Consider the following 9,915-nt stretch of genomic DNA (forward strand, 5'->3'; position numbering starts at 1 on the left):
ATTGTATTTTTTAGAACAACTGCAAATATTGTATTTGTGTTAATATGATCTTAGACACTTTCACCGATTTTGATTTCTGATTTCTGATCCGTGTTAATTAAATTTGTGATTCATGTAAATTGTAAGATTTCGTTCCTGTCTTCACTTATTTGATGTTAGTTTTATGGTAAAAAGTTCATTTATGTTCTTTGTTTTTGATTTTATATTGATAACATGAAACCTCAACATCACAGGTTTTGAAATCCTCGTTGCTAGAACCTAGAAAACGATTCAAAAATCATTATCTTTGTTGCTAGAAAACTAATCCACATCATAAGTTCACAACCAGGTGTTTTCATTTTTTTACTTTTTTTTTTTTATCATTACATTGTGTATAAATTTAAAATAATAACATATTTGCTGCCTAGAATATTCATCTGGAAGTGAGAAAAAGAAAAAAAAACAATAAAATAAACAAATAATACTATTAGCAAAATGACCTAAGGATAAATTTATTACGAAGGGCCTCACTTAAAAAACAAAAAGGGCGTTAATTTTTTAACTGTAAGAGCCTCTTTTTGTTGGGACTGAAATCGACTTTGATCGGCCCAGGCTACTCATGTTGATCACACCAGATATCATAAAAAGATACTTATGCCTATCATCTGCATATGAAATATGGAGTGATGTGTCAAAATTCTATGATGGAAGTGACGAACTGCAAGTTTTCATGTTGAACAAAAGAGCGTTTACATCCAAACAAAATTGGTAAACCATTTTTTAAATACTATAGAGAACCGATCACAATTTTTCCCAAGTAAGAACATCATGATAAGGTGGTTATGAAATACCCAAATGATGTTAGAACTTATCGTGGGGCAAATGACCGGTTGTGAGTATATATATATATATATATATATATATATATATATATATATATATATATATATATATATAGGAATGAGTTCTATGGAAAACAAATAACTAGGGCAACATCTACCGGAACCAATAATCAAATGACACGTGTCTATTTCTTTCTTCACAAATAATGTCTTGGCTCACAAATAATGTTTTGTCAGGCCAAGCTTCTCACCCTGGGGAGCACCGGTCCTGTTTGTAAAGAAGAAGGACGGATCTTTTCGCATGTGCATAGACTACTGGGAGCTAAACAAACTCACTATCAAGAACCGATATCCCCTGCCCCGAATCGATGACCTCTTCGACCAACTCCAAGGAGCAAGCTACTTTTCAAAAATCGACCTGAGGTCGGGTTATCATCAACTACGAGTTCAAGAAGAGGATATTCCCAAGACTGCGTTCAGAACTCGCTACGGGCACTATGAGTTTGTGGTAATGCCCTTCGGATTAACGAACGCACCGGCGGTATTTATGGACCTGATGAATCGAGTGTGTCGACCCTACTTAGACAAATTCGTGATTGTATTCATCGATGATATTTTAATCTACTCCCGAAGCGAGGAAGAGCACCGTCAACATCTCCGGCTAATCTTGGAAACACTGAGGGCTGAGAAGCTTTACGCCAAATTCTCTAAGTGCGAATTCTGGATCAGAGAAGTGAATTTTCTTGGCCATGTGGTTAGCGAGAAGGGGATACACGTGGACCCCTCTAAAATCAAAGCTATCAAAAACTGGTCAGCACCTACAACGCCGACGGAAATTTGACAATTTTTAGGGCTCGCCGGCTACTACCGAAGATTCATACAAAACTTCTCTAAGATCGCCAAACCACTCACCACCCTGACTCAAAAAGGTGTGGTATTTAAGTGGGGAGATAAACAAGAAGCCGCTTTCCAGACATTAAAACAAGCCCTATGCAGCTGATATGTGCATATTTAGTCATAAAATTCATGCATTATCTTAATACTTTATGTTGTTTTTGTCTCATTTAATGAACAAAAGGTGCTTAATTAGTTTATAATTTCATTTTTTAGCAACAATTACATGCTCGGGTGGAAAATGAAGCGGAACTAGCAATTGGAGGCTTGGATCTTGGATTTTGAAGAAAGAAGGATGTTGCTGGACAGCTTGACCCCTCGTCAGTGTTTTGGCCATATCTCATGAACCGTAACTTCGATTGACGAGATTCAAAATGTTCTGAAAAGTACACACAATTTCGGACGACTTTAGTGTTTTGAGAAAATGCTGATTCGGAACGTACTCGGCGAGTAGACGGCGTTACTCGGCGAGTACACGCGAGTGTTCCAGAAGATAGCTACGATTCCTGATCCAAGACGGATAACTATACACCTACTCGGCGAGTAGGACATATGTACTCGCCGAGTACACTCTGTTTTGAGATATCTATAAAAATCAAATCTTTATCCAAGGGGAAAAAACTCCTGGCGATTTTTGAAGGATTGGCTGCGACTAAAAGGTTCAGAAGGCGCTAAGGAACCCTAAGCTTCAAGAGTTGGAAGAATTCAAGCAATTAGGTTAATTCTACCACTTAGACTTAGGAATTAAACATGTTTGCTTTCATAAACTTTGTTTTTATGCTTGTTTCTACTGCAACTATGAGCTAAACTCGTTTTTGTTTCTGTTTGGGGAATACCAAAGAACTCCTATGGTTTAATTATTAATTTTTGCTTAATTGTCTATTGGTGATTTATTAAATTAAGTTTGTTAAAGAACCTTATGTATTAATCACTACTATTTTCTGTTAATTGGAAGGCAATTAGGTTGCATGAACATCACTTAATTGTTAACCTCATATGTCTATGTGAATGCTAAAACATATGCTTAGAAGTAATGATTATGAAACTAAGATTAATAAGAAAATAGGAAGATTAATGTGTGAGCTTGTTTGAGAAACCATCAACAAGAGGTTAATTGAATTGATAACTTAATTAACCATTACAAATCTTATTTAATCCAAATCGTTAATCTAGGGAATTAATTAGTTTAAACACTTGATCACTGCTTAAATTAGTTAATTGTCTAAGGGTTAGGAGTAATGAACATGAACCTAACCATTATAATTGGTAACCAATAGCAATTAATACAACGTAAATCCAAATAACCATAGGAGTGAATTGGTTGAACCTAAATAGAAACATTTTATCCAAATTTGGTGAAGTAGTTGTTGCTTTAGTTATTTAGTTGAATTAGTTTGTTTAAGTTTCTAGTCTTGCAAAACTAGAGAAAACCCCTTTTCTATTAATTGTTTTATTTAGATAATATTAACATTTATTTTAATTGTTTACCGTTCCCTGTGTTCGATACCCTACTTACCTGAACTAAATTACTAATCGATAGGTACACTGCCTTTCGTGTGTTTATTTTGTGTCTAAGTTAGTAGGATTAAAACTAGTTGGTTTTACACACATCAGCAGCGCACCAGTTTTGTCTCTTCCAGAAGGAACTGATGACTTCGTGGTATATTGCGATGCTTCAAATCAAGGCCTCGGATGCGTGCTCATGCAGAGAGGGAAAGTCATTGCCTACGCGTCAAGACAACTTAAAACACACGAAGTTAATTACACTACCCATGACCTTGAACTGGGGGCGGTAGTGTTCGCCTTAAAGATCTGGATACACTACCTCTACAGCACAAAATGCACCATCTTCACCGATCACAAAATCTTCAGCATATCCTCAATCAAAAAGAGCTCAACATGCGGCAACGGAGATGGGTTGAACTGCCAAACGACTATGAGTGCGAAATTCGCTACCACCCGGGTAAGGCCAATGTAGTGGCTGATGCCCTAAGCATGAAGGAATACTCGGGCCGCCGAGTAAGATCCTTAACCATGACCATCCATTCCCACCTGACCACGCAAATCAGGGAAGCCCAACTAGAAGCCTTGAAACCAGAGAATGTGGCAGGTGAGGCATTAAGGGGAATGGATAAGAACTTAGAAGTCAAGGATGACGGAACTCGTTATCTTAGTAACCGAATCTGGACACCGAAGTTCAGTGGGATCCGAGACGTGGTCATGAATGAAGCACACAAGACTCGATACTCCATCCATCCAGGGTCAGACAAGATGTATCTAGACCTCAAAAAGTTATATTGGTGGCCGAATATGAAAGCCGAGATTGCTACTTATGTGGGCAAGTGTCTGACTTGCGCCAAGGTCAAGGTGGAATACCAGAAACCCTCAGGACTACTACAACAGCCTGATATACCGGAATGGAAGTGGGAATGGATAACCATGGACTTCATAACCAAGTTGCCTAAGACTTCAGGCGGGTTTGACACTATATGGGTAATCGTAGACAGATTGACCAAGTCTGCGCACTTCCTGCCAATAAAGGAAACCGACAAGATGGAGAAGTTAACCAGGATGTACATCAAGGAGATTGTGCGACTGCATGGTGTACCAATATCTATTATCTCAGACCGAGATAGTAGGTTCATTTCGCGATTTTGGCAGTCCCTACAGAAATCCTTGGGAACTAGGCTAAACATGAGTACGGCCTACCATCCACAAACCGACGGGCAAAGCGAGCGCACTATACAAACCTTAGAAGACATGTTGAGAGCCTGTGTGATAGACTTTGGTAAAACATGGGATACCCATTTGCCGCTGATTGAATTCTCCTACAATAACAGCTATCACACCAGCATTAAAGTCGCTCCATTCGAAGCTCTCTACGGTCGCAAGTGCAGATCACCCCTATGTTGGGCCGAAGTGGGGGATAATCAGATATCTAGGGGGCAAGTCCCTAATAGCACCCTCACTGGTCCTGAAATCATAAGGGAGACCACAGAAAAGATTGTTCAAATCCGAGAAAGGCTGAAGGCCTCCCGAGATCGGCAAAAGAGTTACGCGGACAAGCGACGCAAACCCTTAGAATTCCAGGTCGGAGATCGGGTATTATTAAAAGTTTCCCCTTGGAAAGGAATGATACGTTTCGGTAAACGTGGGAAACTAAACCCGAGGTACATTGGACCGTTCGAAATCCTTACCAGGATTGGTCCTGTGGTGTACAAACTCCGATTACCTCAAGAACTTAATAACATACACCCCACATTTCACGTATCCAACTTAAAGAAGTGTCTGTCTAACGAGACACTTGTAATACCTCTTGACGAGATCGAAGTTAACGAAAATCTCCACTTCGTAGAGGAGCCAGTTGAGATTATGGATCGGGAGGTCAAAAGAACGAAACAAAGTCGTATTCCCATCGTGAAAGTTCGATGGAACGCTAAACGAGGATCTGAGTTCACCTGGGAGCGCGAAGACCAAATGAAACAAAAGTACCCGCATCTTTTCCTAAACTCCTGAAGTCCCGGCCAAAGCGTAAATTTCGGGACGAAATTCCCTCTAACGGGGGGATGATGTGACAATAGTCAAATTTGGGTCAAGTCAAAGCCGGACAAAGTCAACGAGTCAAACCGGTCAACTCTATTAAAACTTGTATATTAGGGTTTGCATTATGTAATTTCTGTATAACTCACTATCTTAATGAGAAAACATCACTTGGAAAGTTTGTGTGTTTAAATTTCTTTAACCTTAGTGCTAAACAATGAACAAGAACCATAAAACAATGTTGCATACTCATAGGGAGTGTGTAAGATCCTAAAACATGGCATAACGGGGCTTACGGACCTTGCATTGCGAAGCCGGACACTCACATTCGTCACACACGAAACCGCTCTCAATCGTTTTCACTCTATCTCTTCTTATCGAGAATCTCTCCCAAATCTCTCTAAGTATGTGAAATCTCTCCCAAATATCTCTTAGTATGTGAAATCTCTCCCAAATATCTCTCTGTATGTGAAATCTCTCCAAGTATGTCAAATCTCTCCCAAATCTCTCTAAGTATGTGAAATCTCTCCCAAATATCTCTCTGTATGTGAAATCTCTCCAAGTATGTCAAATCTCTCCCAAATCTCTCTAAGTATGTGAAATCTCTCCCAAATATCTCTCTGTATGTGAAATCTCTCCAAGAATGTCAAATCTCTCCCAAATCTCTCTAAGAAACTGAAATCTCTCCCAAATATCTCTTTGTATGTGAAATCTCTCCAAGTATGTCAAATCTCTCCCAAATCTCTCTAAGTATGTGAAATCTCTCCCAAATATCTCTCTGTATGCGAAACCTCTCCAAGAATGTCAAATCTCTCCCAAATCTCTCTAAGAAAGTGAAATCTCTCCCAAATATCTCTTTGTATGTGAAATCTCTCCAAAAATGTCAAATCTCTCCCAAATCTCTCTGAGTATGTGGAATCTCTCTCAAATCTCTCTTGAAATCTCTCCCAACTTTCTATAACCACTCGGGGCATCCCGACCCTCGAATTTGGCGAAAACAGCCCAAAAACGGAAGTCTAAGCGAAAAACGGACTTAAGGAACCGAAACCCCTCTTAGGAACCGAAAGTCCTCTTAGGAACCGAACCCTCCTGATGAAGAAGGCTGCCGAACCGAACCCTCCTGATGAAGAAGAACCGAACCGAACCCTCCTGATGAAGAAGAACCGAACCGAACCTTCCCTTCTGACCACTTTCACTTCTGACCCTCGCTTCTGAGCTTCGGACCGAACCCTCGGCCTAGGACCCTTCGCATCTCGCCTCTGGTTCGCAACCCACTTCCGACTCGGCACCAGCAAGGACCGAACCTCGGCCTAGGACCGAGAGGTCTCGATGGGAATGCTTTTCTTCCCGGTTTTCAACTAAATTCGCGTTTTAGGCCCGTTTTTAATTGTTTTAACATCTGATTTTCACCCAAAACTTTATTTTAACATATAAGGACCCTTAACTATTAATTAATCACATTTTTAAGGATAAAACCTTATCCAAAAGAGAGTGGGTGAAGTACAAAGGTAGAGTGTTGACTTTACTTATTTCTATGACACAAGCAACCACTCCCATACCCACTCTATGTCACTATTCACCACCAGCCCATCCCTAGTCACTTCATAGGTCCTTTCTCACTATTTTCAACTATTCCCACGTTCTTAGGGCTGGGACATCCATCCTCTTTCCTCACACTTTAATCATTCTCTCATTTTTACCAAGAATCACACTCCAAACTCTCTTATCTTTTTCTCTCTAATTCGAGAATTTCAAGGCATACTCCAAGACTCTTCTCCTACAATTAGTAAGTATCATCATCTTTCTTATGATTATTACACATCTTCCTACTCAAAATCATAGATTGCTTACACAAACATCATCACATTCTTATTAGATCTTCGAATTTTCAAGTGATTCTTCAAGTGTTCTTGGGTTGAACACTTCTCTTCTTCAACACTTACCTACTGAAATCACTCAAGGTGAGTTCATACCCCTACATTTTTATGTTTTCTTAAGTTTTTAGGGGGGGAATACAAGTTAAAACACCAAGAACATAACTAAAATTTTCTAACAGCTTTCATCAGAAAAGTTGGACTCCATTCACGGACTGTTTTGGACAACTTAAACATTTTAGTTTTCAAAACTGTTTTAGGTGCATGTAGTTCCACTTCTTATCTTTAAAATGACTACTTGCACATCTCCATACGATTTTTCTACAATTTATGGTGATTTTTACAAAACTGCCTATCATTTTAAACATCAATCTGGACCAGTCTGCGATTATGGACTTTTTCACACAAGTAAGAGGTCATTAAAAATTATAATAAAAATTATGAACAAACTAGACTCATTTTCCAAACTCTCAGAAGTTACAGAACTTGATTTGGACATTTTATGATTTTTCTACAAATTTTCTAATAACAGTTACAGAAAATGTTAGAATCAGAAAAGCACTAGCAATTTCATTTCACTTTGTAACATGTTGAGCAAGGTGTATATTATTATGTGTTTTTGTGTTATTGCAATATATGACATTCTTGTGTTAGTATCTAGATATACACCAGTTAACAAATGGATTTTTACTAAATAAAGCATAGATTAAACAAAGGGTTATTATTGAAGTATACCCATTACACACAAACATTTTATTAAAACTATGTTAAGTATAGTTTACGTACTTTGCTTTTACTACCCTTGTTTTGATAAACTATAATAGGTATAGTTTATGATACATTTCCAAATGCATACATTTCAGAAGGGTACATTTATACAAAAGGGAAACTTTCATTACGTTAAGTGTAAATTCGTTAATAACTTTGTGAGACATTCGCTTCGCATAAATCATAAGTCCTGTATTGTAACCAGAGTCTCCTGGAGGGAGAGTGTGATAGTTGTATATAGATCTATATTGGGCTTGACAAACCCACACTAGAGCTGCTTGCAACAGCTAGACCGGCAGGTCTGTGGTGACAAGTGTCATTTCAGTTCTACGACGCCCGAAGAACGTCGTTTTTCAGGCCACCTAGGTCATAGTATGGTTATAATAACTCACAGAAAGTATTAACAAACTTAAGAATTTACGAGAATTTCACTAATATCATACGCATTTATATTGAAATAAACTCACATTATTTTCTATAAATAAGGAAGATTACTCATACGTTTCAGTCTTTGGATACAAGACTATAGTATTCATTTTAAGGAAAATATCGGATTTTTCTGGAACAACTATACAATCATGAGACAAGCTTTTTCATAATTATATACAAAAACTTATGAACTCACCAACCATTGTGTTGACACTTTTTCAAACTACTTGTATTCTCAGGAAATCGCTAAACAGGTAACAAAGTACTTTTGAGGATGGGACGTTGAGGCGTCAAACTTATCATATTTTGTCAACATATTGTAATTGATTTTGAAACATGTAATTCATACAATGATGTAACTCTTTCAATTATATATATGTTGGTTGTGTTTACTTTCATCACTATTGCCATTGTTGTTATGATACTACACATGAAGTCCTCCACCCCCGGATGTTCCGCCATCCTTGGTTTGGGGGTGTGACAGATTGGTATCAGAGCACGGTTTATAGTGAATTAAGTATATCAAACAACATAGGATATACAAACTATAAACACATTTGGGACTGAGAGTCTCTGATTTTAAAACATTCTAACGGGTCATACTTTTGGAAAACGAATAGTTCTTGTTTAAAAGTATACCTACATGCATTACATACTCGCGTAGTGTCATAACTAGAAGAACATAAACTAAAAGAAGAGGAGTTGAATGCTACGAGTATGCCTTGGTACGAGTAATCAGTTCTGGGAAGGATATAACCTGATCAACTATATCTGTCCAAGAGGTGACTTACTCTTATCGGGGGATAGTCGTAGGGGGCAACAAATCTAATTATCTAACTTCACCCTACAAAGAATGCTATAAGAACCAAATCTAAACATTTAAGATACTATAGGAGTATTTGTATGTTGCTATATCGCAATATTATTAATATTTACCGCTATCTGCTTCTTACACCCCTATTCTCGCGCAGACGACATGGCAGGATTTCACCTACCAGGAGACCTATACTTTCTCAACCAGGGAAATGCCAGCTGGATTGAGGAAGAGCCCGAAGAGCTGATTGAAGAGGATCCCGAAGAAGAACTCAAAGAAGAAGAAAAGGAGGTAGACGAAGAAGAAGAAGAAGAGGAAGACGACGAGGTGGACATGGATGAGGATGAAGGTGAAGAGGAGCCAGAGGAGGAAGTCTTCAACCCTCCTTACATCGCGAGGGTACCTGCAAACCGCTGGGGGCACAACGGGCCTGAGCCCCGTTAGGCAACTATGATCGAGAGGTGGAGCCGGCAACAATGCCAGAGGTCACCCTATGGCGACCAACGAGGTTACTATGACCTCAGTCACGGGGGACCGGCTGACAGAGCTCTCCCCGTTATGACCCAACACATCACGAACTTGGGGAACCAGAGTAGGGAAATGGCAGACCAGGTTCGAAATCTCCGCGCTATTACGGCAGCTACTGATGCACGCACCCGGGATTTGGAAAGGGACTTCTATCCAGTGGACCAACTCATCGAGGACCTTACCGCTGCTCGAGCGGAGGTAAGGGAGTACCAGGAGAGGCACGCAACTCTCGAGGAGAGAGTGATCG

The sequence above is a fragment of the Lactuca serriola genome, chromosome 1, assembly GCF_051521515.1.
Source record: "Lactuca serriola cultivar US96UC23 chromosome 1, Lser_US96UC23_V15, whole genome shotgun sequence".
NCBI lineage: Eukaryota > Viridiplantae > Streptophyta > Magnoliopsida > Asterales > Asteraceae > Lactuca > Lactuca serriola.